The sequence below is a fragment of the Linepithema humile genome, chromosome 4 (genome assembly GCF_040581485.1).
Source record: "Linepithema humile isolate Giens D197 chromosome 4, Lhum_UNIL_v1.0, whole genome shotgun sequence".
Taxonomy (NCBI): domain Eukaryota; kingdom Metazoa; phylum Arthropoda; class Insecta; order Hymenoptera; family Formicidae; genus Linepithema; species Linepithema humile.
In genome coordinates, this window is record NC_090131.1 from 15,288,545 (window position 1) to 15,315,315 (window position 26,771).

Here is a 26,771-nt window from a genome sequence, read left to right on the forward strand (position 1 = left end):
CGTGTTCGATGTACACGCTCTCGCCTCGAGCATTCACCACCTCGCAATCATATTCTCGCACTCATTCTCGTACCATCCTTGCATTCCGCGAGTTCCAATCCACGTCTTGGGCGAACGGCGCCGCGGCATTTACGTCTTTATATAGCGCTTCGGAGCGTAGACGAGGCTTTTTTCATCCCTCAAGCCTAATCAGGAAGAGTAAACCGGCAGCGATGACGACAGGGGGAGGGCGAAAGGACGGGGAAATGAGGAAAAAGAAGGAGGCTAGGGTGATTTCGGAGGGTGTTTCACTCGGGGTGGGTTAGAAGCGAATCGATGCGTTACCCGGAACAGTCGTTGACTGAAAATGAAGAGAGAGACTGAAGAGAGGGGGAGAGAGAAAGTTAGAGAGATGAATTTATATCGCGAAGAAACGAAAGGAGAAGAACGATCTCGCGTATATATGTATGTATGTATAAGCACGTACCTGTATACGCGCGGGCGAGAAAGGAGGAAGGTAAAAGCGAGCATCCGAGACGGAGAGAAAGAGAGAGAGAGAGAGAGAGAGAGAGAGAGAGAGAGCAGCAAGAGCAATGAGAGACGAAAGGAAATGGCAGGATATCCAGTAGTACGTATGGCAGGGTAGTTAGCCAATCGCATTGCTACGCTACGCCGAAGGAATATGAATGAGGGAAAAGTCGCTCACCGCATTTTACAATTTTCTTCCGCTTGTGCGTTAGGTCGGGCTGAGATGAAGCGGGCACAAGAGAGAAGTAGGAAAAAGAGAAGAGAGAGAAAGGTTATACAGAGAGACAAAAGTCGCGCCACGACTTCTTGTGTTTACGTAAGCCTTGATTGAAAATACGGTTGTTCCTTGTTGCGTGTGAATTTAAACATTTCTCCATTTGCGGCAATTGTGTTATGTGCGATGAGTACCGTACGTGTACGCGCTATTGCTCCGTATTATGTAAAGTTTCTTGTCAAAGAGTAATTAATTTGGACACACAACTTTAACCAATTTGATTCCTTTTTGTTCATCTTTTTTTTTTTTTTTTTTTTTTCAAAAATGTACAATTCTGATGATCCGTTTTACCTCAAATAAAAATCGCGCGAAAACTTGCCAGTCGCACAAAGGCAGGTATGTTCAGCGAGTGCTCATACTGTCGCTTATTGCGACAGGATCTACATAAAATACGGAGTGAAAGCTCGCGTACGACGAAATTGACGTTGTGCGCGATATCAAACGGAATTTAATATGAGCAGGGAGGGTTTCGCCATGGGCAGCACTTCATTTCATTAAATGTGTTCGATGAAAGCGCGCTGTGTTTTACAAACTAACAAACGAAATAGCGAGGCTAATGGCTACCGATGTTAACGAGTAAAAGGATCCCTTAAAAATAGGTACATTTCGGGGGGGGGGGGGGGGGGGGCAACACATCGGCGATAACCGTTATACGTGCTCCTGCTATTTAATAGAATCTTAAACCCCGAGGCGATACAATAACGTGCCACTTGTTATAAGATTGTTCAAGTTTTTTTCACAGAGTCGCGTACAAGAGAGTTGCATACAAATAGTGGAATTAATGTTATTCTAGATTTCTCGCGAATAATACTAATACTTTTTATTCTTCGAACAGAGGTGGACATAAAAAACAAAAGACAAATCTACAGTATCCACAACTAGCGTTTCAGCTTACTTCGTTAAAGCTTAAGTATCTTTTGTTATTTTGCGCCACTCATTTGTCTTTAGTACCGTAATAAACTTCTTTAATTACTCGCTCCGACAGAAAAAAAAAAAAAAAGTTGCACGTGTAGGCGGTTGAAAAGAGCTCACGGCACAAAGTGGAGATTACTAGAAATAGAGGAGACGCACAATGAAATAAGACGTGTCGTGAGTGCTTCTTGATCCAGAGTGATCCCTTTCCGCGGAGCTTATCTTTGCATTTGCGCCGCGTATATGTGCACGCGGTCGTTCTCCCGCAACGGGCTGCTTATGTATGTGTGCGCGCGGACGGGCACCGGGAATGGTAAACTAAATCAAAGAATTTTGCGGATTTACCGACGTGCAATCCCAGGATACTGCAAATGCACGGTCTCGGTAACCTCTTGTAGAATATTTCTCGGCAGCCCGGCGGTGTTGCCTTTCCGTTATTTCTCTCTTTCTCTGCGGCGCGCGTACCCTGCGAAGACCGCTTCGTGAGAAAAAGCTCTCCCCCGGGTATTACCGATCTTTCGACCTCGTTTCTCCGTTGCCTCGTAACTCTCCCACTATTTGTTATCGTTCCTTATCTCGGTCAACTTTAAACGGCCGTACGCGCGAGTTATCACGCTCTCTCTAAACTGTTTCGCTCTGTTACGTTCGAGCCGAGTTGCCGCGTGCGCACCTTGGTGGATTATTATTGCTCCGGCGAAAATTGAAACCGATAACGACCAAGTATCACGAGCGAGAAAGAAATTTTTATTCTGCCGGTATCGCGAATTGCGTCGCCACTTGACGTATCGCAAATCGATTTCGGACGTGTAAATAGAAGTTACACCGGCATCCGGCCTGATAGATTGGTTTCCGTAATTACGCGATTTCAGTAGAATGGTAAATCATTTTTCATTGGAATAATAGATAATTTCACGTCCGTATAAATCTCAGTTATTTTTAAGCTTTGAAATAAATTCTGTTTTTTTTCCCGAGATTGACGAGATTTAATTATTTATATCACAATGGTATATCACGTTTTAATTATTCTTTGGCGGTAGCAATCATAGGAAGATAAAACACACAAGTAACATGGACAACATACACTATATTATCATAATAAAAAGCTAATATTGAAGTTGCGAATAACATTATTATCAGTTTTGTCCAAAATTATGTACGGGGTGGATGATAACTTTTTTCTCATATCTCTTTTCCTATTACCTTCTCTCTGCCTACTCTCTTTCTGTTACCCGACTGTTATTATTTGTTACGACGCGTTATCGGAAGCCGTATCGAGCACACTCCCGTGACAGTATCGCGTCAATTCCATCGATCAAATCCACCCAATGCTTCGCCTCGCAAGTGACGCAGCGTAAAGTAACGACAATAAAGCTGCGCAAGCACGATGGTAGGTTGATAGTAATGAAATTTGATAAAGTTATGAAGCTTTATCGTTCTCACTGTTACTCTCGTGAAAAAATATATTAGCTAAACTGATAAATCTATAAGCAAAAAAGTATTATGAATAATATAATATAATATAAGGAAAGAAAATATTTTTAGCATCAAGTTTATATAAAAAAAACTTGTCATGAGAATTATTAGATATAAACTTTCTTCTTCTTTCTCATTATAATTAACGTTTATCGAGAATAATATTAAGTTTTTGCTATTTTACAAGTTAATCTGCTTTCGATTTCCAAGACGACAATTTAAAAGTGTCATTCAATTATGTGTTTTGTGACGCGCGTTCTTCTCAGTGACCGTCTACTCAAAGAAAGACACGACACGGCGTCGCAGACATGCGATTACGAGGAGACGAAGAAGAAGAAATACGACGTAGACGACGAGGACGACAAGAAGTACGGGCGGCGCGTCCACCGCCACGAGGACAGTGCCGCCCGACGAAGAAAGACAGAAAAGCTCTAGGACATTTTACGCTTTACGCTTTTCGCTCTCTTCGTTCTAGCGGGGGAGCTTTATGCGTTTCTCGTTTCGCTGGTTCTCCACATTCGCCTTTATATTGTTGGCGTGCATGTGCGCCGCGAGGCACTGTCGTAAAATGCATAACACCTACTGTGCGTGCACAGCCGACGCGCACTCTACGGCGTCGCGCTGAATGAAGTTTTCCTGGCCGTCGTCGTCGTCGTCGTCGTCGTCGTCGTCGTCGTCGTCGTTGCCGTCGTCGTCGTCGCCTTCGTCTTCGTCTCGTTCGTTCTTCTCATTCTACCAACGAGCCGCTCACCGCGCGTCTTCGTTGAGTTAAAACTCGACGATGATAATGTTGGGCAGGAGCCGTGGAAAACGGGGGAGAGTAAAATGATAGAGGGCACCGGGGAGAGGAGGTACCAGGATAGTGAAATGAGAACGGGAATAGGAAGGCAAGGAGAATGTCATATACAATTCATACGTACAAACCTTGCGAGACATTTAGGATGCACATCCGGTTGCCAAGATGGCCGACCGTCGACTTCCGGCCCGGCAGGGAGTTGACTTTCGCGTTGCCATTGTGTGCCAACTCGCACAAAGATTCTCTCTCTTCCTTCCCTCGTTCTCCTCGCAATTTCTCTGTTTCGTCCTCGCTCTCTCTCTCTCTTTCTAGCCTGTCAGTTGTGTTTTCTTTCTTCCCGCTAAACTTTAGCTTTGTCTCTTACCAACGTGTGCGACAATGTATCGGGAAACACGTTGAAGTTTCGCGTAAAATCTCCGAGTGCGCATCTATTATGTCGCGCGACGTTAATCTCTTTGCTTTCGCCTTTTTAACGCGCGCAAATTAATAAGTTAAAATTTAATGCTGCCTCTTTTTTTGTTGCGTTTACTTATGATATGTACTTAAGAGTTTCTTTTGTAACGATTGTGTCACTCGCGATAAATGTTGCGCGTCTAAACAAAGAATTATAAATAACACCGCCAGTCTGCTGCAATGCGAGATATGCGTTAACGTTGAAATATAGTTATCGCGTTATGGAGGTTTCATAGAAAAGTTATAAATTCATGCCGTATGCAGATACCTTTCGGCGGCATCGATCATTCGAGAAATATCCAATTGAAGTTTCCATAAATAATAACAAACATAACAATAAATAACGACAGTTTCTGGCGGAATGCGAAATATACGCGGCTTTCGTTAATGCATGAAGATGTTAAAAATTCAATCAGTTTTGTGAAAATGTTTCGGGAAAGGACAATGTTCAATATCATTAATTATTCGGCGAAACGAGCTTTCAACAGTGGAATTATTCAACGTCATTTTTCATACGCGGAAATGCACAAATATGTCATTCGCTTACAAAAGACTGACAATTGCTATCGAAATTAGTGGCGCACGCACTGCAAACCCAAATTTACGCGTTTGACACAAAGTAAGGAAAGAGATACGATATCGCGCTTGACGTCGCGTCGAAAATTAGCGTTTCCATTTAAACAAATCGATTTAAGCGGCGATACAAACGAGCCACTGTAACCGCTGCTTTCACAAGCAATTTGCGCGTATTCCGGATCAATCTGAAGAGTAGTCGTATTTTACCGTTTTTCCCCGCGGGCCTCGACGCGCTCCTCTCTTTTTTGTCAATTAGAATATTAACGATTTATTGCCGGCGATTTTGGCAGACTGCGCGATCCGGTCATTCCGACTGCCGCTGCCGGCCGTATACGCGATCAAGTTTTTGCTTAAAAAGTCCCTGCCCGTTTAAGATATTCCGGTCTGGTGTAGGGGTCGGCTAAAACATCGCGAATAGGAGACGGAGAGACCACTTTCCTGATATCCCTCGGGATGAGACACTGCGTTTTCGCCATGCCGCGCGCACCCTTATCTCGCCGGCGTCGCAGCCTGCGTCAGGGACGGCCTTCGACTAACGAAATTCTTTGTTTATGATAACTCGCCACAAAACTGACTTCCATCCCCGCATACGACTATTAGGCAATTGGATTATGAATTTCCACATAACTTTCAAAGCCAACTCTCTGCGAATGCGAATACATATATAATTGTACATTAAATTTTGAATCGCGACGCGACTCTACGACGCGACATAAAAAGATATACATACCTGTACAATTCTATTTAACTGGAGAATTTCAGTTGTTTCTATCGCATGCTCGAAATTTCTCATAAATTGAATAATATTATTTATTTTATATTTCTACATAAATTGCTTCTTTTAAAATAGTATTATAGAGCAAAATCTATATTGACTTACTCACTCTCTCTCTCTTTCTCTCTTTCTCTTTTTCTCTCTTTCTCTCTCTCTCTCTCTCTCTCTCTCTCTCTCTCGAATGTCATTCTTCCGTCTAACAGACGCGCAGTCCCGCGCGACCTTAGTTCAGTGCTTTTCTTATGGTCGACACTTTCTTTCATCGGCTATTCCGACTCGAAGGGGCGGAAAATTTTATACGACGGCTGACGTCCCCGCAAACACTCGGTCTCTCGTACTATCAATATTTGGTATATGCATATTCCCGGCATCGGGAACGGAGAGTTACGGTGGACGAGGGGCGCCCCCCCGCGAAGGAAGGGGAGAACCGGGCTCTCGGGGGTCGAGAATTGTAATCGCGAAGGTGTACTTCGAGGTACGTTCCCCTCTTTGCCCACAGTATGTAGCTTTCGTGCGGCGACACCGTATCTCCAAGTTCAATGTTTGCTCAGCTTGATTCATATCCCTTGGCCCACTCATCCCTATTATCCCCTGGCTCTCCACAGAGTCCCGCACCCGCCCCTCTACAAAGTGTACCTGCCTACACCGCGCCTCGCAGAAAGCCATAGTCGTATACTCTTCGTCCCCTTTCGCTCTCTTTACACGCACGGACATGCGTATGTATGTGTGTGCAATGCACAGGCGGCGGGCAAGGTCGTAAGCTTTCGAGACTGTGCTTCTATAGAGTTCACTCGAGAGGCACTCATGGTGGACTTAAGAACGACAAAAGGACCGCTTAACGTTCAACTCCGAATAATTCTGCGCGCTCTTGATAAAACATAAAGTTATATATTGTGTGGAATATGATCATAGATTTGGAGATAAAAGATTCTCTTTTTTTTTACGTAAATAATTAAAGATAAACAATTCGAATAGATAATATTCTTACAAAGTACAATTTTGATTAACTGTGATTCTTCTCGTAATATTAATTGAAATTTATCATTACTATTATTGTATTACAATTATAAGGATTGATTGCGATACTCGAAAATACAATCGGAATTGAAATCGTTGTCTAAACCAGGCGCTTCAAGAGAAGCGTAAATTGCAAAGTACAGTCGTGCAAAAACTCACGTATGGGGTAATAAGAAAATTTGAGGACGGTGCTGGGGTATCATTTGTCATTGTCAGCCTGACCTCGAATGCGCAGACCGACGTTCCACGTTGTTCTATTTCTATGCTTTTAACAATATTGTACATCACGCGCTGGCTTCTCTTTTCCCCTTGCTTCTTTTATTGTCCCTCCTCGTCTAACTCCGACTCCTCTCAGTCACTCAAGTCAACAGACGATATATCTTCATGCGGTAAGAAAGGAACATCCAACAACCGCCTTTACGATCCTTTAGAAGACACCACAATTTAGCCTTAATTTCACGCTAGGATTTGCGAAGGCAACCGGATTGCACCGGTCGGCTTCTATAAACTAACAGCTATTACAGACGAGAGAAATACGGGAATGAAGTTTCGTGGTAGACCAAAAGACAACTTTATTACACATACTTGATTAAAATCGATTATTACAATAAAGTTTGCTTACCTGCTGTATCTAATCTTGTAAAATATGTTGTGTGGTCTTGTCAGAAATAGTTCACGGTTTTTAATTCTTGTAACGTGCATCTCAAGTCCAACAGTGTAATATTCTGAACAAAATTGGAATTTTATTTTGTCTAATAGCTATTTTTTATAATAATTTAAAATTACTAAATATTTAAAAAAACGAATCTTGTGCAACTACATATATATTATTGTTTGTAGTAACCGTAAAAATTTATTTTCTGTTTCAGGTAAGATAGCCGATTTGTATAAGCCGCAGTCTTGTTTATCTTGCAAAGTTGCTTCTGCGTAATGTAAGTAAGAATCTCATTACATACTCGAATTCGTCGACTATTCTACGAATCGCATGCTATTCATGCATTTTTTTCAACTATGTTTATTATCTCACTAAAACTATAATTATTATGAGGTCTTTTTAAAAAATAACTTCTTCGTTCTTTTTCCCGCATTAACCAAAACTTTGATATTAAGCACTTGAATATTCATGGAGCAGCTTTTATTACATGAATAACATTACCTTTCTTCACTCTGCAGCGAAGCATTAGGGACGTAAATCACGGCTCGAGTTCATACATTTTACATGATTTTAGTTTATAACGTAGTTAGCCTGGATCATTAATTTCAATAATCCTTCCGATATTGCTCGTGCATAGACATAACTATAAACGTTACCTGTGAATAAAATCATTAGGATTAACATCATGTGCACACACACACACATACACGCGCGTGCGCGCGCATATATATATATATATATATGATGTTGATCCTAATGATATATATATATGAATATATAATACTCATGATCACACGCATGCAAATATACGGTATAACTGCATTCTCTTTTGCTTCTTAACTTGATGTTTATTCGTTTTCTTTTTATCATTACTACAGGCAATGTTACATTTACGTGTATATCTACAAACCATGGAAAGTTAAACCTAGTTTAACTTTGAAATCCCACGAGTTGATTGGATAATGTCAAACTTAAATTAAGTTTATTTTTTAACTCCAACTGATTGAATAGATCTTACATTAGAGAAAGTTACCTAAACGTGTAATCAATTTTCAAACTTTTCTTTGTTTACCGAGATATTTAATCTTTGTTTTTACGAAACATGAATTATTTTGTGAAAATTATTTTGCTTTTCAGTAATTTTTGCGATGGTATTATTTTAATATTTAAAATATTTTGTTTTGTGTAAAATATCATAACGCACAGTTTAAAAATTTTACGATAAAATCAGATTAATACAACTGATTATTGAAATATTTAAAAAAATAAATATTTAATAGAGAGAGAACATATTGTATCATAAAACTGATCCCTTACGCGTTATAATCTGATTAATTTTTTAACGTAATATCTTTTACAAAACATACATAAAAATATGAAACATGAATATCATAAAAATGTGTAAAAAGTATCCCAAAAGCATGAGAAGAAGTTCTCTTCATATAAGTATAACAATTTTGTTAAATGAAGACAGGCAACCGATTATAGAGCATGACCACGTATAACAGCGGCTAAGGACAGCAAGGGTGAAAACCAACCCTTGTGCACCTGCCCGCTCCCATGTTCGATTAGCGATGAATTATCCCCAACCAAGCTCCCGTGCCAGTAATTCTACCTGTTGGTCTAAATCTCAGTTCGTCCTCCCACTGATTATTCAGCTATCAAGTGCGTTTTCAAATGTTAACGTTTAAATCAATCGAGCTTTATATTCCACATGTTTTGCGAGATTCTTGCGCAGCGCGGCGAAAAATTAATTTTACCGGTATAATACAGAACGGCATATTTCGATGGTAAAAATGTGATTCTGCAAATAAATGCAAATGTAGGGAATTTATTTGCCGTCGTGCTGTCGCCGGTGCGAAAAGCAATTTTTATCTTGACAGAGTTAGTGAACAACTGCTATTGTCTAAATTATTCTTAATGAATTGTGCCAACGACAGTAGCGGAAACCATTGCACAGGTCCAATTCATTCTAAATTTACTTTGTCTTGCATCGGACACGTGATCGATGGTTGGAAATACTCCACGAGAAGGGAAGTGACCATGTGTACCTTTCTCATCTTATAGAAACTCTGGCCTCGCTGAATTTGAAAACCAATTTCGTTTCTCTCTGGATAATGTAATTACATCTTTCGCTACTGTTATCGGACATTAGTATCGTTAAAGAGTTACTTGATATAAAATATATGATAAATATTTTTAGTACAATTACTAAAATAGTACATTAATGTGTGCTTTATTTACACAGAATCGATTATTGGAAATGTATGTGTTACAGTTATTTTATTCGTTTAAATTTTTTCATGTGTTTGTAAGATTTTTTCACAAAAGCGATGCATTGATTTGCATCGACTTGTGCTTGAAAGTTTAATCTTTTTATCTGGAAGCTTTCTAAATATCCGGTATTTGAATAAAGAATTCTACACAACATTTCCACTATTTTTACATTTCCACTTACACCATGTGTATATAAGTATATATTGTTGTATAAGCTGATTGTGTGTGTATGGTTTGTCAATATATTCGCGAGTATTCGCGCAAGTAATAATCATAAAAGTTCAGTTGCAACACATTGGATCACAGGAAAGCGATACAGAGCGAGAGAAAACGTAGAAAAAGGACGCGGAACGGGAAATACGTGATATAGATGTTAACTTTTCGGTCTGGTCGTCATACGGCGTTGTATGGCGCGAGTTTGCCTTTCCGTAGAACGCGAGAACAATAACTTTATCTTTATCTTTATCTTTACGAGGCTCTAAGCTTTTTAATTTCATGACGAATTATCGTAAACGAAACGCGCGCGCGGACAAAGTAGCCTTTGAACCGTGGTACTTTGTTAACGGCCACACGCGTAAATCTGTCCAGTCGCGTTCAAATATTAACTGTTTCACGATAAACGGTCGCGAAGCTCAAACTATACAGTTATAACCCCGCTACGCTCGAACCACTGTAATTTCCCCCTCTGCAATTTCGTAAGCGACAAATTGGTTGTTCAAGCATGACATCGATCGAGTGGCGGGCCGCTCGGTCAGTCGAATGACAGAATCAAACGCATGGAATTTTTATTAAGCAGACATTTACCGGAAACTCGGATAGCTATATATCACGCGACGAGCAAGAAGTTCGTCCGTCCAGTCTGGTCGACGTGATGACATTTTTTTTCGTGCCGAAGACATGTGGGATTTTTGGTTGAATGTTAAATCTCGGCAGGCGGTGCGGAGACAGAAAGAAGAATATGAATTACGCATACCCGGGACTTATTTGGCTTTCTAGCGGAGGTTTTGAATTTTTAACAGGGAAACGCTTGAATTTTAATCAACATATAAAGTGGCTATTTTTCAACGTGTATTCCTAGATACTTTCAGCATGTTCCGCAAAAGTATGAATATGAATAATTTCCTTATCACCCCGTGAATGCCACCACCATAGAAAGCTCCACGTAGCAGAAAATATAAATATGTTTAAGCTTATACGGTGCTTATATATAAATTCAAATTATAGTCTCTCTTCCTTGTTCTTCTTAAGATAATCTCACTATATCGTAATATCATGTAATCACATCGTGTCAGACAATTAAATCGTATTGAAAATTTGAAGGAATTTTTACGTACGACAGTTACAAATGAAATTAGTATGTAACGGGATTAAATACTTTAACTTTTTCATTTTTATAAAAACAATTTAATATCTGCATTAATTGACAAATTTAATTTTATTCACCGTTACGTAACCGTTTATTCACGATTGCTATCTGTATCGATTCAGAATATAATTACTTGGAATTAAATAGTATTTGCTTAAAATAGCTTCCTAAGATGATACGAAACTGACGTATATTGCTATTTAATTTTAGGTGAGTCTTCTTTCTGATATATTACAAAACCGTTGGTTTTAGTGCACGAAGCGAAATAAGTACGTCGGATAATGCATGTAATTTATGTATCTCTCAGGCTTTATCGAAAGTATGTAAGCTTCTTTTTCAAGTTCTTATACATGACAAAGAAAGCGATGCTTATTCACCCAACGTACTTCACGGGGATAAGTTCTGCTTCATTTCTTCTTTCTCATTTTCTTCTTTTACCATTCTATCTTCTCGATCAGTCAGTCTTTGAAGCTTTTCATGGATGTACCTAAAGGAAAGATGAAAGAATCATTTTCAAATCGATTATAGCAGTAAAAGGAATTAAATTGTATATTAATGAGAATTGAGACTTGTTCAATTTTGAAGTAGTTAGTTTGATATGATTAGACTTTGGCACACTATGTAAGTAAATTTTGCTACTGAAAAAAGGCAACATAATATTTCTTTAACTAATTAAAGAACAAATTAATTTACATTTATTTTGATAGTTTGAAATATTATATAAAATTATAATCGAGTTTATGTAAAATTTATAGGAGAAATGTATCATACACATTATGCTCGACTATCTTGGCGATGGTAGAAATATACAGTGCAGTTTGGTCGTATAAGAAGTTTACAGAATTTACCATTGCATTAACGCGTCATATTTTAGTAGAAGTTTTCACATTTACTCTATGTATGTTGGAAATTAGTAGGTATTGTATCTACTGTGTGAATACACAAAGATGCATGCAAAGTTTGAAGCCCGTGTTTACAATTGTTGGTACATGCACCCCTATAGGAAATGTTGGCTACCCCTGGTAGCATGTTGGTACACCGTTAGTGTTAGACATGTATCATCAAAATGTGGGCGCTTTCGCTCACGTTACTGCAGATTATGTTTGCTAAAGCTAAGTATTAAGAAGAGAAATTGGAAATTAACATAATAAATTGTTGAAAAGTGATTTACTTAATCGGATATTAAAAACGCTTGCAAAATATTTTTTTTTCACGTTCATTAATGTCTTATGTTATTATTGACATCTGCTGTTCCGTTTGCAAATATCTACAAAATAGAAACAATTATGACGGACGTGTAACATCGCAATACACACTTTCCATTGATATATTAATAATCATTACTTTTTAATAATTTTCAAAGGACGATTTAGTAGATATTTTGTATATATAAATTTTTCAATTATTGCAGAATATTGCAGTATTACATGTGTCATTTAACTTTTATATAGCATGTAGATAATAGCATGTCACATCAGATATGAAATGCGAACTGACATTAGCACCTCAAATGTCGAATTTAAAAGAAAAATTATCCCGTGCCAATGCTACGTAAAATATATCGCTACATGTGCAGTTGTCTCAATATAGTACAATTATTTGCTAGAATTCTTCCGCTTTTCAACCGTTGGCGTGATTAATCGTTCTAAAACCGACAACTGCTCCCGAAGAGAATAATGTTAGATATTTAAAAATTTCATGCTGCCTATTTCTACACCGTGCAAACGGTGGTAAATGTTAGGCTTTTCATCAATCTCTTGCGCAAAGAGGGTAGAACAGAAGAAGAGTAGAAGCTTCGGGAACTTTCGACGACTTACAACATCCGCCCAAGGGCGAAGGAGAAAGAGAGAGTTAGGTCGACGGATGGTAAAGGGTCGACTACCTCGTGAAATAACAATTCGGTTTCGATCGCAAGGAGTCTGGAAATTTTCATCTCCGCCCGAAGGTACGAGACGCGATGGCGGGGGGTGGTTGGCGGTCCGTTCTGGAAAGGTGGCGAGAGAAGGAGGCTGGATCGTAGGGGGTGTCGGGCGGAGGTGGTAAGGAGAACTGGGGGATGAAACTGGCGAACGAGAGGGGTTTAGATGGGGAAAGGGGTCGGCGGCGGGGATGGGGGGAGGGGGTGGCGAAGGGTTTAAAATAATAGTAGAACACAGCGGCTGAGTCGGTCGCGCGAGGAGAGTGAGGAGAGGGCTCCGCCCCGCGAAATATGGCGAGCTTCGCCAGGACGTGATTGGGTGACGGGAGGACCCCGAAGCTCTCAAGCCAAGACATTGGTGCCCCCTTTTCGCGCTGCTACCCCCCTGTTAACCATCCTCAGGTACCTGGAGGGTGCCCTCTTACCACTCGCTCCCCTTGCACTTTCTCTTTCGCTTTATCTCACGCTCTCTCTCACTTTCTCCAGCCTTTCTCTCTCAGTGCCGCGTATTCTCAGCGTCGAGCTCTCGGAGTGGACTCAGTGAAATATCCTTGCCCATTGTCTGGACGACGCAACCGGTCGACGCTCGATACCTTCTGGCACGCGGGTATCGCCACGTGGTAGTAAAATACGGGTCGCCGGCGGATTAGACAGTAGTAACGGTCGTCGCGTAGTCAGACAACGATTCGATCGCACTTTTGGTGGATCTCACATTGCATACGTTTATTTCGCGATATTTCTTACAGTCTTATAGTCACGTTATAGTATTGTTCTTTGAAAATTTTCTTTTGTTATACAGGGTCTTTTAAATGTGACAATTAGTGGTATAAGTCAATATAAAGTATACTCCAGAATATTGAATTTTTAAAAATTGTTCACAACATTAGTAGACATTGAGTAGTATATTAGTAATCATATATACACTTAAATAATGCAGGAAATAGTTTCTACAGAATTACTTTTGAAGATATATTTGATTATCGATATTATTAAATTTTTAATTATATTACTTATTATTAAATTCTGAATTCAATAAATTAGTGACCGCGCGTAATTCTACTAAACAGCACAATATGGCATTGATTATGATCACATTGTTTTTATAGCAGTGCTATTAAAAGATAGGCAATTAACGTAAAGGCATCGGCAGCACTTAATTTCCAGACTCGCTGAATATTTGAGATATTTCTCTGACGTGTAGAACGAGCCGTCATGCGCGACAGCTGAGCTCATATGTCACGAAATATCCTTATCCACTGTCTGGTCGATACGAATGGGCATCGTTCGATATCCCTTTTGCATGCGGAAATCGTACATAGTGCGGGAGGTGAAATTCGGTTCAGCTCCGAGGTGGTCAGCAGAACGAGCTTCCGGTCTGGAGACCCGATAATCTCGGCTGCGCAGTTCCATGCATGGAGTTGTCAATCAGAGTTGATGGTGTCCCGCTGGAACGTCCGCTGTCTGTCGGACTCGTCGACGGATATATACGAGGTCCGGACACCGCACGACATCCGCAGTATTCATGCGATCTATCTGATCGTCTTCCTGTTCGCGAGCAACACGATCGCGCTCTCTGTTTCGATTCAATGTAGTATTAGGCTCGGCATCGCTCCGTTCCGATACAATAACGCCGCGATAAAAGTAGCCTCCGCGATCAATAACGCGCAAGATTAATGTGAACATTTGCAAATTTTTTTTTTTTTTTTTTAATGATCGTTGAGCTCAAGTAAGATACATTGCCATTTTAGCAATTTATGAAATTGACTTTACATTTTTTATTCCGTTAACTCTGAAAAGTTACAAGACATTAAATTTGCAAATTATATTCATAAATTACATTTTATGAATATCGATTGTGATAATTATTTATGGCAAAACTAAATCAAACATATATATATCTTTTTATATCTGAATCTAACGAATTGTCGTCGACGCATTAATTCACATGGCTTTCGGAAATTCAGCTCGTAAAAATTCCACCGATGTCCACAGCTACTTCTCTCCCGTGTCAGCCGACGCGGGTAGGCCTGGATTCGAATTAGCGCGAGATTTCGAGCGGGTTTCGTGGTAATTGGAAGCGGTCGTTTTTGCCATCGTGCTGCGCTCCCGGTGGGTAGTTACGTAGGTAGGTGGGCGAGCAGGTAGATAGTAGGTACTTGTTTGCGGAGGGCGCGAATAGATTAATCATCCGTTAAGCTTGGGCAAGACGTGTACGCGTCGGTGGCTGTACCAGCTTAATCCAGCAGGTTCACCCCTTTATGCCGCCGCCTGTCCTCTTCGGTATCACCCCCGTCTGGCTGACGCGACGGAATAACAGATGTAACCCGAGCACCTTACACAGCGTTGAGTTACGCCCACTCCGAGACACACCAGATTGTGTAACTTCGTAAACCCCCGCGTTTTTTAATGGATTTTCTCGCCGGTGTAACAAATTAATGTAAACATCCCGCGGTATACACGCTTTTTTGTTTGCTTTGATCTTTGGAGTTATACTTTCATAATAACTGTCTATCGGCAACATGAATATAGTTAATTAACTGTCTCCAAAACATGCACATATTGATTGCTTTTATTGTTGCCTTTGAATTTACAAATATTCGAAATATTGTTTTTAATATTTTTTATTTTTATACTTTTAAACGTCAAAAATACGTAAAATTAATTTTTTATACTTTTGAAATTAAATTTTTTTGTTTAATGTGACGAAAAGTATGTAAAAAAAATGGTAAAAAAAGATGAAAATCTTAGGAAAGAAATTTTATACTTTTCTTAACGTAATATAAGCAGTAGCAAACTTCGTCTATGCTTAATACGATTCTATGTTCATACAATCTTACTTTCGTAGTCTGGACAGACGATTTACGTTGCTTCCCGCAACAGCCACAATCCTCCTGCCCCGTCGCCCAACTTCCAGTTCTATCGACTTTGCGGTATAACCGTGAATACAGATTATATCGTGCGATGGTGATCCATAAATGCATGGTTGTGTTGGTAGTTTATGCGCCGTTGCATAGAAATTTAGGATTGGCGAAGAGCTGAATTTATATTTCGTGCGAATCGTATTTGATATATATATATGCAATACACACACAATATATATGTGTATATATACGTATGTATAGCATCGGTATATTTTCACTCTAATATTCTTGAGTGTGTTTTATAACAACTTTCCTGAAATTGCTGCATGTTGTAATGCTCCTACATTTATATGTCAAATGTTGCAAGATGATTTTATAACATCTAAATATGTATTTTGCAATTTATTATTACAAAATTCTATAGATATAAATCGGAGTAGGTTAAAGATACAGTAAGAGGTAAATTCAAAAATAAAAGTTTTTTTATTTTAAAAAAAAGGTTTTTTTACAATAGTTTCTAACATGATAGATTTGGATGAGTATTTATCTGTTTAAAACATTCTTATTTTTGGCAATATTCAATAGTTGTGCTACAATTTTTGCATACTATTCTAACAGAACGTCGTCAAGGTATATATTATTGTGATAAATACAAAGAGAGAAAAAAAGATGGATTGCCTTTTCTTATCGTATTTAATTAACAAAACAGCTCGTTGCATGGACAATTTCTTGTAAAATTGTGGAGAGGCAGAAACTCGGATATATCTCTCGCGAACCTATTTCACTGATAGCACATAGCAAGATAGGGCAGGAAAGGGACGAAAACAACTTACGAAGCGATAAAGACGAGAAGAAAGGGGGAATTTCATATCGTCACCCTCGACGCTTTCGAGTAAGATCGCTGAGATGGTGCAGAACGCACCTGAGCGCCGCTTTTCTTTTTTCTTCATGGTGCCATGAGTGGCGTAAAAAAGCTGTTGCAAAAGAATTTTAAGATGCTTTTTAAGAAGCTGCATCCTCTAATGAAATATCTACTTACTCAATTATATTTATGGTTTATATTTTTTTTATTATTAAAAAATTGATTAATTGTTAATTTGAAAAAGTTTATTTTATTTCTATTTGTATTGTATATGCCTTATTTTATTAAATATTTGAATCAAAGTCGTTACTTTCTTTAAAAAGTCGCATGTTTTATAATATTAAATATAATCACATTTGAAAGAAATATCGATATACGTACATATATAACGACCTCGAGCTAGTCGATTTCTGTTACATTTCTTTTTATGGTGATAATGGTGAAATTGTTCAACGGCGTTGTGAAAAATTAAAATAAAGGTACTTAGACGATACTCGACAATAGGCGCGCAACGTGCGATGTGTCAGAATTGCGTGGTCCGCGTATCGCGCTTTAATACAGAGTACAATCGTGTCAACAGCAAAACCGACGCGGCAAAAATCAAGCCGCGGTGTTAATTGTGGCTACACTGATTTCACCTCATCGTTACTCGTACGTTTCACACCGACAATTCACTCGTGTTCCGACCGACCCTCCCATACAGCCTGGTTTTTGGAGCGCACACGAAACGGGGAAGATGTACGAGGGGGAATATCGACAGCTACTGTCCGCTGAAACTTGCATGCGTGCTCTTACGAAAAATCGAGTGATGTGGGTTTATAATCATTCACTGACGTCACGATGCTCTGTTATCTAAATTTTCCCGCACCAGCCGAATTTACATTATTCACTATTTATCATTTGTTATGGCTGTAATTAGCAAAGCATTGCGCTTAAATATTATCTCTCCGCTATGCTAAAACATTAATAACGAAGCAACGCAATTTGTTACTAAATCTTTTATTTTATGACTTGTTAATGCAATTGTTATTGCTGCACATATATCATCGTTGTTGTGTGATTATGATAAAATTATTTGTCTTGTCATAATTTTCATACAACTTTGGAAAAATTAAAATGCTTGAAGTATTAATTAATAAAATATCTCTAATACAAGAATTGCAAATATCAGAATTTTAGAGACGCACGCTTTTACTCTGCGTGATCCACTATCACGGCAGTAATCTTTATGCATAATTAGCTCACAAGCAGTTTGTGTTGGAATGTTATGATAACATATCGGCCGTTATACGCGCTGTTAATCCTTCAAACACACGAATAACGTTATTGTGCATGTTGTATTAAACAAAACGATTATTGTCACTAAATGATCAGTATTTAATGAAGTTTGTATAATGCGATATTTGCCTACTATATCATTATTATTATTGTTATCGAATGCAGTATTTTCTCTGTATTGATTGCTATATCATATTACTTATATACATTATGATACATGCGATTTTAGTGCTGATATCGTGGATACGCGAGCACGTATCGTGTCATTTTATAATTTGCACTTTCACCAAAATGTTTGCACAAATCTACAAACATCGGCCCGATTGAACTACTAAACAGAATGGACAGAGTGCTATCGAGCGAAACGGAGGGGTAATAGATTATTTTCAAACCCCTTGATTGCACTCGAAACGCTTTAGATGGTTCTTACAAGCTCAAAGGAGATAAGCGCACCGTAAAAGTTTTCCACCCGGCTTTACATGGAGATTGGTGTATCGATCGCGGCCGAAATTTTGTTTAAAAGCCCTCGGTTATCACTAAGTCAGCCGACCCTTCTCCACATTTCTTTACGGATCGCCTGGACGCCCGAACCGCAGCGCGAGGTGCGGCCACTTTTCCGTACAACGAAATGTTAAAGTCAACCGAAGCGTTGGTCTCCATGAATAACAAATGCACAATCTCTAGCGTCTACTGGCACCTTAGTCCCTCACCCCGCGGCGTCCCGGGCAAGTTTTCCACCCTCTCCAGAGAACCTGGAAAACTTTTAACTGGATACATTACCTGCTTGACTACCACCGCCTTTCCTTTTTTATCACGGCCTGGGCTTTTAAACTCCTACGGTTGGCGCAGCCGCCGTTATTAGAGATTTCACGGAGAAACTGGGGGAAAATAATGAATAATAGTCGCGAGGATCGTCATTACGGCCATTGTTACGAAGGCACGCCGACCAACGATCCCCCCGAGATGTGGCGCGACAAATTTCTTGTCGCAACTACCGCTATCGCTTTCAACCGTATCGTGTTATGTCGAGCTCTTACATTCGCTTGTTCCGTAACTATCGATTGATCATTTTATTTATCATTAGGACCCTCCAATCTGTAATTATTACTTGAACATGCATTTATTATAGTTCTACTTTGCCCAAGTTTTTCTTGTGCTTACATTATCGAATAATTTATCGCATTTTATGTTTTTGATAAAAAATTTTCGATTTGTACAGTAAAGTTGAACAGTTTTCAAATGTTTTGATAAAAATATTATTTTCTAACAATATTTATCAATGTTACTGTTATGAACTATTTTATTCGAGACACACTTAGATAAACTTTTGAACAAATGAATAAAATTATTCCTTTATCGAAGTTAAATTACTTTACAAAAGTTTGCAAGTACCGGAATGAGATCTGCACCGGATAAATATAGAGGCGGCCTTTTATTTGCATTTAATTCAAGATCGTGTAATGGAGGTTACAATGTTGCGCGTTATAGTTAATATAATTGATGATGCATCTAATCAGAAAATATTTTAATGCTTTTCAACATAACATTAAATTTTTTAGTATAGAAGCAAGAAAAGGATTTTTCCTAACTCTAATTACATTTTAATTTATTTTATTGCACACTTTTTATATGATTTAAATGAATTTATTATAGAAATAGGTTTAATAATAAAATTTACAAACGTAAAAATTGTGCAAGTAAATTTTTATAAAAATTCTAATTATATTTGTAATTTATTGTAATTTAGTTTTTTTTGTAATAATTATTATCACATGTCTTCGATTATAATAATAACTACAAACCAAATTAATGTAAAATTTTTAATTTGCTTCTCAAGAAGCTTTCATATCGAAACTTAATTGCAGACTCACAATTTGAAAGTAATTCTGAAATAGGATTAATTTTTCTAACTTTTCTGCTTGTTTTTTTTTTTTACTCTGTAATGTATTTTAAAATATTATTGATAAAAAATTTAAATATAACAATGAAAAATAATAACGACTCTTTTCAACACGCAAACGATGTTTGTAAAGCTTTAATTCAGATGTGGTATCGTGATTTAAGTTATAATCCGCGTTGTGTTAACTAGGAAAAGTCGAAACGCTGATGGACAGCCTTAATTAGCGCGCTGCCCATTATCCTGCACGAAGAAAACGTATTTATCACGGCAAAAAATTTGGTTGAGAGAAAGAGAAAAATATTATACGCTTCCATTTACCCAGACCGACGAGTCTTCCTGATTATGAGTCGTGGAATTTCACCTAACTTGCCGTTGTGTCATTTCTGCTAACCCGCTTCCCCTCGACGGCTTCCGACTGTTCGCGAGATTCGTCCCCCATCTAAGAACTCGAGCAAATATTGGTTTTGTCTAGTGGCCTCGCGATTTGCATAATTAAATCTTGGAATGTGCGCCTGTGCCTTCGCTGCGACGCGACGCCATGCGACCGGTCGGCGGATGCGAAAATAGGAATAATTAAAACTTGGCCAGATTATTTGCCGGAATCCACCAGGACGAGAACACGCTCGGCGCTGTGTGGAGATTTATTAAGGGTCCCCGACTGTATACAGCATGCGACGAGCGCTGCACATGGGATTTTCCGGGCGTTTCCTAGAGCGACGCCGCGTCATAAAAGAGAGGCATCCGCTCTGCGACCAGATTAATCCAACTAACGCAATTTTCGCGAAATGGGATGTGTTTTACGTGACGTCGCGTAATCGCAAAAATTCATGAAAATCCCGAACAATACTTGTCCCGCACATAATGCTTCTTGCTTTTTTTTCGCGAGCTCCACCGAATCAATGTTAGCAGCTATAAATATTGACATTTATCGCAGCACGTGTAAAATGTAAGCTGTTTATAATGTACATCACATCTACGTCAAGTTTCGAATAATATAATTTACCGTTTATTTACATTTATTTATTACATTTGTTTTTTATATTATTTGAATTTTGCAACATTTTATAATTGAATTTTATAGACAAAATTTTTTAAAATATTTTTTTACTAGATACACTATGTTAATTATGTTATGTCTGCTTTACTTTCCATAAACTGTTACTCTAAGTGCTATCGTCATGTATATATGGTGAATTTGTGTTATGACTGGTTGTCATGGATCATGCGTGCATGGTCAATCGAACAACTTTTGCAAGCGACAACATATATCGCTCCTTTTCCAGGTCATTTCAAGCCATTACGATAAATGTCGCATTAATTTTGCAGCACGATCAGAGATAGACAAGTCAATGCTCGCTCGGCAGATCCCCGTTCTTGTCATGCACCTGTGACGCAGTTGGCCGTACACTAAATTAAATATTTCTCGCTCATTCACTTTAGCGCTCTTGTTTTTGCACCGAAATATTTAAGAGGCTGAACAAACAGCCATTAAAAGCGACAATTGATGCGGAGAAAGCGAAGAAAGGGAAGAACTGTTCAGATTTACGTGACTTGTTTTTCTGAACGATGTTATTGTGGGATATAGAATATGCTAGTACCGTTTTCTCTATTAAATAGTTTCAGAAATATATAAATATTATTTTCCATTTACAATTTTTGCATGCAATTTTTATATTTCTACTCTAATTAAATGTAATTTAAAAAATAATTTTGAAAATAATAACGCTCTGCAAAGCTAAAGCAAGTAATTTTATGATTTTCATGATTAAAATATTTCTTCAACTATTAAAATTTAAAAAATTTTTTTAAGTATAAAAATTATTATTGATATATAGAGTACTTGAAATTATACAGTAAAAAATTTCAAGATTTATTGTCTTTGCTCAGTTTACGTGGATGTTTTATAATTAATAGTCAAAGTTCCCTCGAGACCTACAACGTTGCATTTTAACTCTTTGTCCACGTTCGCATATATGGATACATCAGTACAAATATGTTTACCCATTACATCACCTATGTACCTACCAACATTATTCTCCTTCCTAACTGCGAGTGCAGGTTCTCTCGCTATGGCCGTTGCCTGCGTGGCTTGGAATTTATTGCTATCCACCTATCTACCTACTAAAGCACATAAGAACCGCGAAACGCCATGTAATTAGCAAAGCAGAAATCTCGACATTCGTGACATTCAAATTATCTTATTTTTGCTTTTATCTAAACTACAAAAATTTATTTTTTCTCGCAATTATGTCAATAATCGTTATTTCAATAATAATCGGATTTTCAATAATCGTTGACTTTTTTATCTTATAAATATTCTGCATTTTTCTCGAAAGAAAGAGATGAAAGAATAGCATATAATAGTAATTGAAGCTTTATATTATTAGGGATATTATTCTTTGTTACAATAAAAATTAGAAGCAAGCCGTTTTACATAGGAATAGTAAAAATTGCATGCTTTTGAATGGAAGCATTAGTCGATGGAAATGATGCATGGTTTTGTGACATTCACTGGATGAAAGAACGATTACAGCATTGAGATTTGTTCCCCTTTAAGTTTGAGGATGATAGATATTATGAATGACGCTGGGTGCGAACAGTAATTGTTACATCGCATGTCTGATCGCGAAAACGAGGGGAGGGATAAATGAGGGAGAAGTGAATCGCCTAGGATTGATTTATTGCCGTTGAAGTGTACGTAAAACGCACTTCATTGGTCCCTCGTTATATCGACAGGCGACAGTATCTTTTGCTTGATGTTATTTTCAATAATTAAATTTGACACTTGCGTTTTTATAATATTACAAATTAAAAGATTAACTTTCGCCATATATTAGTTTGAAAATAAAACATGAGAAACGGAATTAGTTAACATATTTTTTGTTCTGCATATATTTTTATTGAAATTCCTACACAGATAAAGTTATTTTTAATTTTATATTCGATTTTATAGAAACCGCAACAAGGAATATGAATTATGCTATCTAATATAGTTACTAACTATATAAAGTGATTGAGTTAGGTATATTATAGGTTCTAGACGCCTGTGTCGATATGACGCGATATATCTCGTCTATGCGGACAGTTAACGATAATTGGAAACATCCCTTGCGCATCACCGCATGGATTCTAACCCTCATAATTGAGGAAATGGGTGCGGGGGCGGGTTACGGGCTAAAATTATCGTGGGGCTAAAGGCATCCTTTATTCCGTCATCATCTTTGACGCTTCTAGCGCTATTACTCCTCGAGCAATGTGTCGATCGACATCGCGCAAGTTAGAGAAGCATTATAGCAATTATTGCATCACAATATTCATATATCGTATAATTTATTTAAAAGTTAACTACAATTTAACTGTGCACGCAATATATAATTTATTATATTGAGAATTATATTAACAATTTTTAACACACAAGAAGCAATGTAACAAGCGTCATATAATTTTTAACAACAGATACAAAAGTTGCAATATACAAGATTTTACGAGATTAAAAGATCATTTATAGTTTTACTCAAAATGCTTGGAAGCTTGTTAATCGGCTTAGTTCTATACTATATATATCACACTGCATATGGTATGTGTACACAGCGTAGGTAGTACTTAATTCGACTAAACTGTTTGTTGCATGCAATCGCATAGATACTAAACACTCGATAAAACTGCCGCAGAGTCGTATTAAAGATAACAATTCGATAAACTCGACAAGTTTAAATAACTGTTGTCATTGATTTTTCACAGTTTTTATTTTAGTCAAATTAGCGAGACAAAATTGCATTGTACACTATGTTAAAACTTCCCGTTGCCGCATAATCGTACGATTATGTTCTTACAAAACTTTGCTTCTTCGGTCAGCTTTGTTGTTATAATCTCTCTCTTTCTCTCGAACGCAAATATGTATTTACAAATATCGTTTGAATGTATCCCACGATGGTAGGAAAACTTGGAAAGGCGGAGGATAAATACCGTGAGGGAACAGTGGGGTTAGATTAAACTCGAGTAGAAACAGCGCCTCTCTCGGGATGGCCGGGGCTTAAACAGTTTTAATCTATGCCTAGCAAGCTCACGTGGAAACAAATCGCGGCCTTATCACCACCTGTGAGGTAGATAACAACTTTTCTCTCGCTCCTGTCTTTCTCTCCCTTTTTCGCCCCCTCGCGCTTCACCCTTTCTCTCACACGTCCTTCGCGTTTCGCTCTAACTCGCCATTGTTTCCTCGTCGTTCCGTTCGCTTGTCTCTATCCGTTTTACTCTCTCCAATTCTGTCTCCCTTCTTCGTTTTGGTCTGCTCTCTTTCTTCTTTCTCCCTTCCTCTCTATTTCTCCCGGTTGTTCGCATGAACTCCAAACATACGACCGTACGGCCCACCCGACGGATGCACCGATTAAACTTTCGAAAACTGTTTGCATGAATAGCCAAGCGTTTCGCCGCACGTGTGCCAACAGTGAGTGCTGACAATTAACACGCTGAAAATAGAGAAAGCAACTCGCCGACAGGTCCGCCTTTCATAATACACTCTTTCGACTTTATACGATCTTTATTAATTAGCGATCTCGGTGGCATTATAATCTCTTTTGTCTTTAACGCCCGAAAACGCGACTTTAATCCATCAATATAGCGTGTAATTCGAGTTTTACTGATCAAATGATTAATTATATATCCGTAATAACATAGCGAGTAATATCTGTTTAATTGTCGGTTGCTTGTTATTTAATTAATAACGCGAAGTATTCCTTTTCATGTAAATGTATTATGTATTATGCCAGCAGAAATATGATATTAACATGCAAGTAACAATAATACGCTTAAGCTAACGATTAAACCGTAATTAGAAATAATAAAACGAATAAAAAACCGTACTAATATCGGTGCATAAGTATATTATTTTATTAGTTATTATTTTCTTTTTTAAAATAATTTTTCAAAACGCTAACTCGATCAATCGTGTCAACGTCCTTTAGATATCCGTACACAGCGACGTAATCGATGACAGGCATATTAGAGATAATCACTGATCGTGAAAATATTTTTTTACGATATCGGTCCGTTACGCACTACGCAGAATGGAGTCATAAAGTTGTCGCTGGCACCACGCCTTAATAAAACGACAGACCGTAGTTATCGGACGCAAGCAGAAATTGTTTCCCGTCAAACGTGATTTCCTTTCTCATCCCATGCCGAAAGTCGGGTGGGTAAGAGCAGTCGGCGAAAGTAGACCGTGGAAGTTACCGGAATCTCTGGTGTGTCCGTGACACAAGACCAGCAGGAAGCAGCCGGGCGAATCGGCGGAGGACAATACTTACACCAGCGCGGATTTTCTCGGCGCCAATCTGTTACGGACGAAAGAGAATGAGCAAGGAAAATGAGTTAACCGTTACCTACAAATCACGACACCGGAGATTCCGCGACTAAGAATCTCAATCGTTACCCGGTTTCCGTGTCTCGCACCAGAGACAATGAGGAAGTACATGGGGCTTGCTGTTTCGAAATGAGACGCAGCAACGGGCGTCGAAAATATTTAATATCGATATAATAGATAATGCTACAAAACAGAATTACATTTTAAGATTTAATAATAAAAATATATTTACATTGTATATTAAGTGAGAAAACCCGAACTTTTATCAGTCTTTTTTGTAAATCAAAAATTGTAATATTTGAATTCGGAATTTATGAAAATAATTTATATATCGTAAGACGTGGCTTTTTAAAGAATAGTGATATTGAAAAATAATTTGATATTGTCAAATAATTCATAAAAATGTGCATTTTCTGGGCACCTTGTATATCTGCAGTTTAAATGCATCTCTTCAGCCTGGCGGGAGGTGGGAAAATATAAGTAAGAATGAAAATATAAGTAAAGCGACGGCAAAATTGCGAGAAGGTGATGTACACTTTAAGAAAAGAAAAATGAACGTTCACGCGAAGATAGGTACTTAGTGATTATTAAAAAATAGAAGACGTTCCTTCAGCGCGCAACACTTGGCTATTTACACGTTTCACGAGACGAGCACAAAATTGTATCCGTAGAATATTGGTGTGAAAACAGTTGAGTCACGAAAGGTCAATTTCTCAAGATCGTGGTTTAATAGCCGTAAAACGTTTCCTGATGTTCCGTGAATAAAATTCTGACTACGTTGTAATATCTAAACCGGAATTCGTTATTAGAGCGATATTTGAATAACTTGATGGTCTTTGCAGGCGTTCCAGAAATAGTAACAATTACAACATCTGGTTTTGCAATATGCAATGATTACATTTTCACTAAAATCTGCAGTACTCATTTATACGCTTTTACAAAGCAATCTTTAACCATTATTTCTGTAAATTCTTAAAAAGCGCGTCAAAGTTGAAAGCTTGCCATTAAAATTATCTCCGCCAGTTCTGAAGATTCATAATCAACACGAGAAAAATTGAAGGATTAAACAATATAACTTCGTGGCTTAAGTCCAAGTTTCAATATTTCATCCTTTCTTCATCATCTTTTTTAACAAGGTAGTTATTAAAAAAAAGCTAACAATAACGGAACAAGTTGGAATTCAATAGCGGTCCTGTCATAGAGAGATCCTACAACCTCGAACTCCCGTACTTTCCCTCCGCCGGCGGTTCCGCTACAACTTATCCGCGAGGCAAAGTTGGCATCAGGGCAAGGCTGATTAGCCAATAAATCGAGTCTGAAAGGAGAAATTCATTAACCCACAACCATAAATAACCAGACGCGCTCCACCAATGGCTCTTGCGAAACAATAGTTATAGTATATTTATGCAAAGTTTCCAGTTATACAGGTGAGCAAGAGAGCGGTGCGAGAGGGGGGCGGATGGCAGACTGGCGGGCACGAAAAGCCAGTAGAATGAGTGCCATTGTATTTCC

At 38.3% G+C, this 26,771-nt stretch overlaps 1 protein-coding gene across 10 annotated transcripts in view; it reads left to right on the plus strand.

The window, feature by feature from the left end:
- The window catches only part of LOC105676868 (nucleolysin TIAR), a 395,737-nt gene that overhangs the window by 62,477 nt on the left and 306,489 nt on the right, over positions 1-26,771 (plus strand). The window contains exon 3 of one of the 10 annotated variants that reach the window (XM_067353321.1): positions 7,653-7,715. The exons of the other annotated variants lie outside the window; for them this stretch is intronic. The gene's annotated coding sequence lies outside the window, so the exon portion shown is untranslated. The remainder of the gene's footprint in view (positions 1-7,652; positions 7,716-26,771) is intronic. 10 annotated transcript variants of the gene reach the window in all.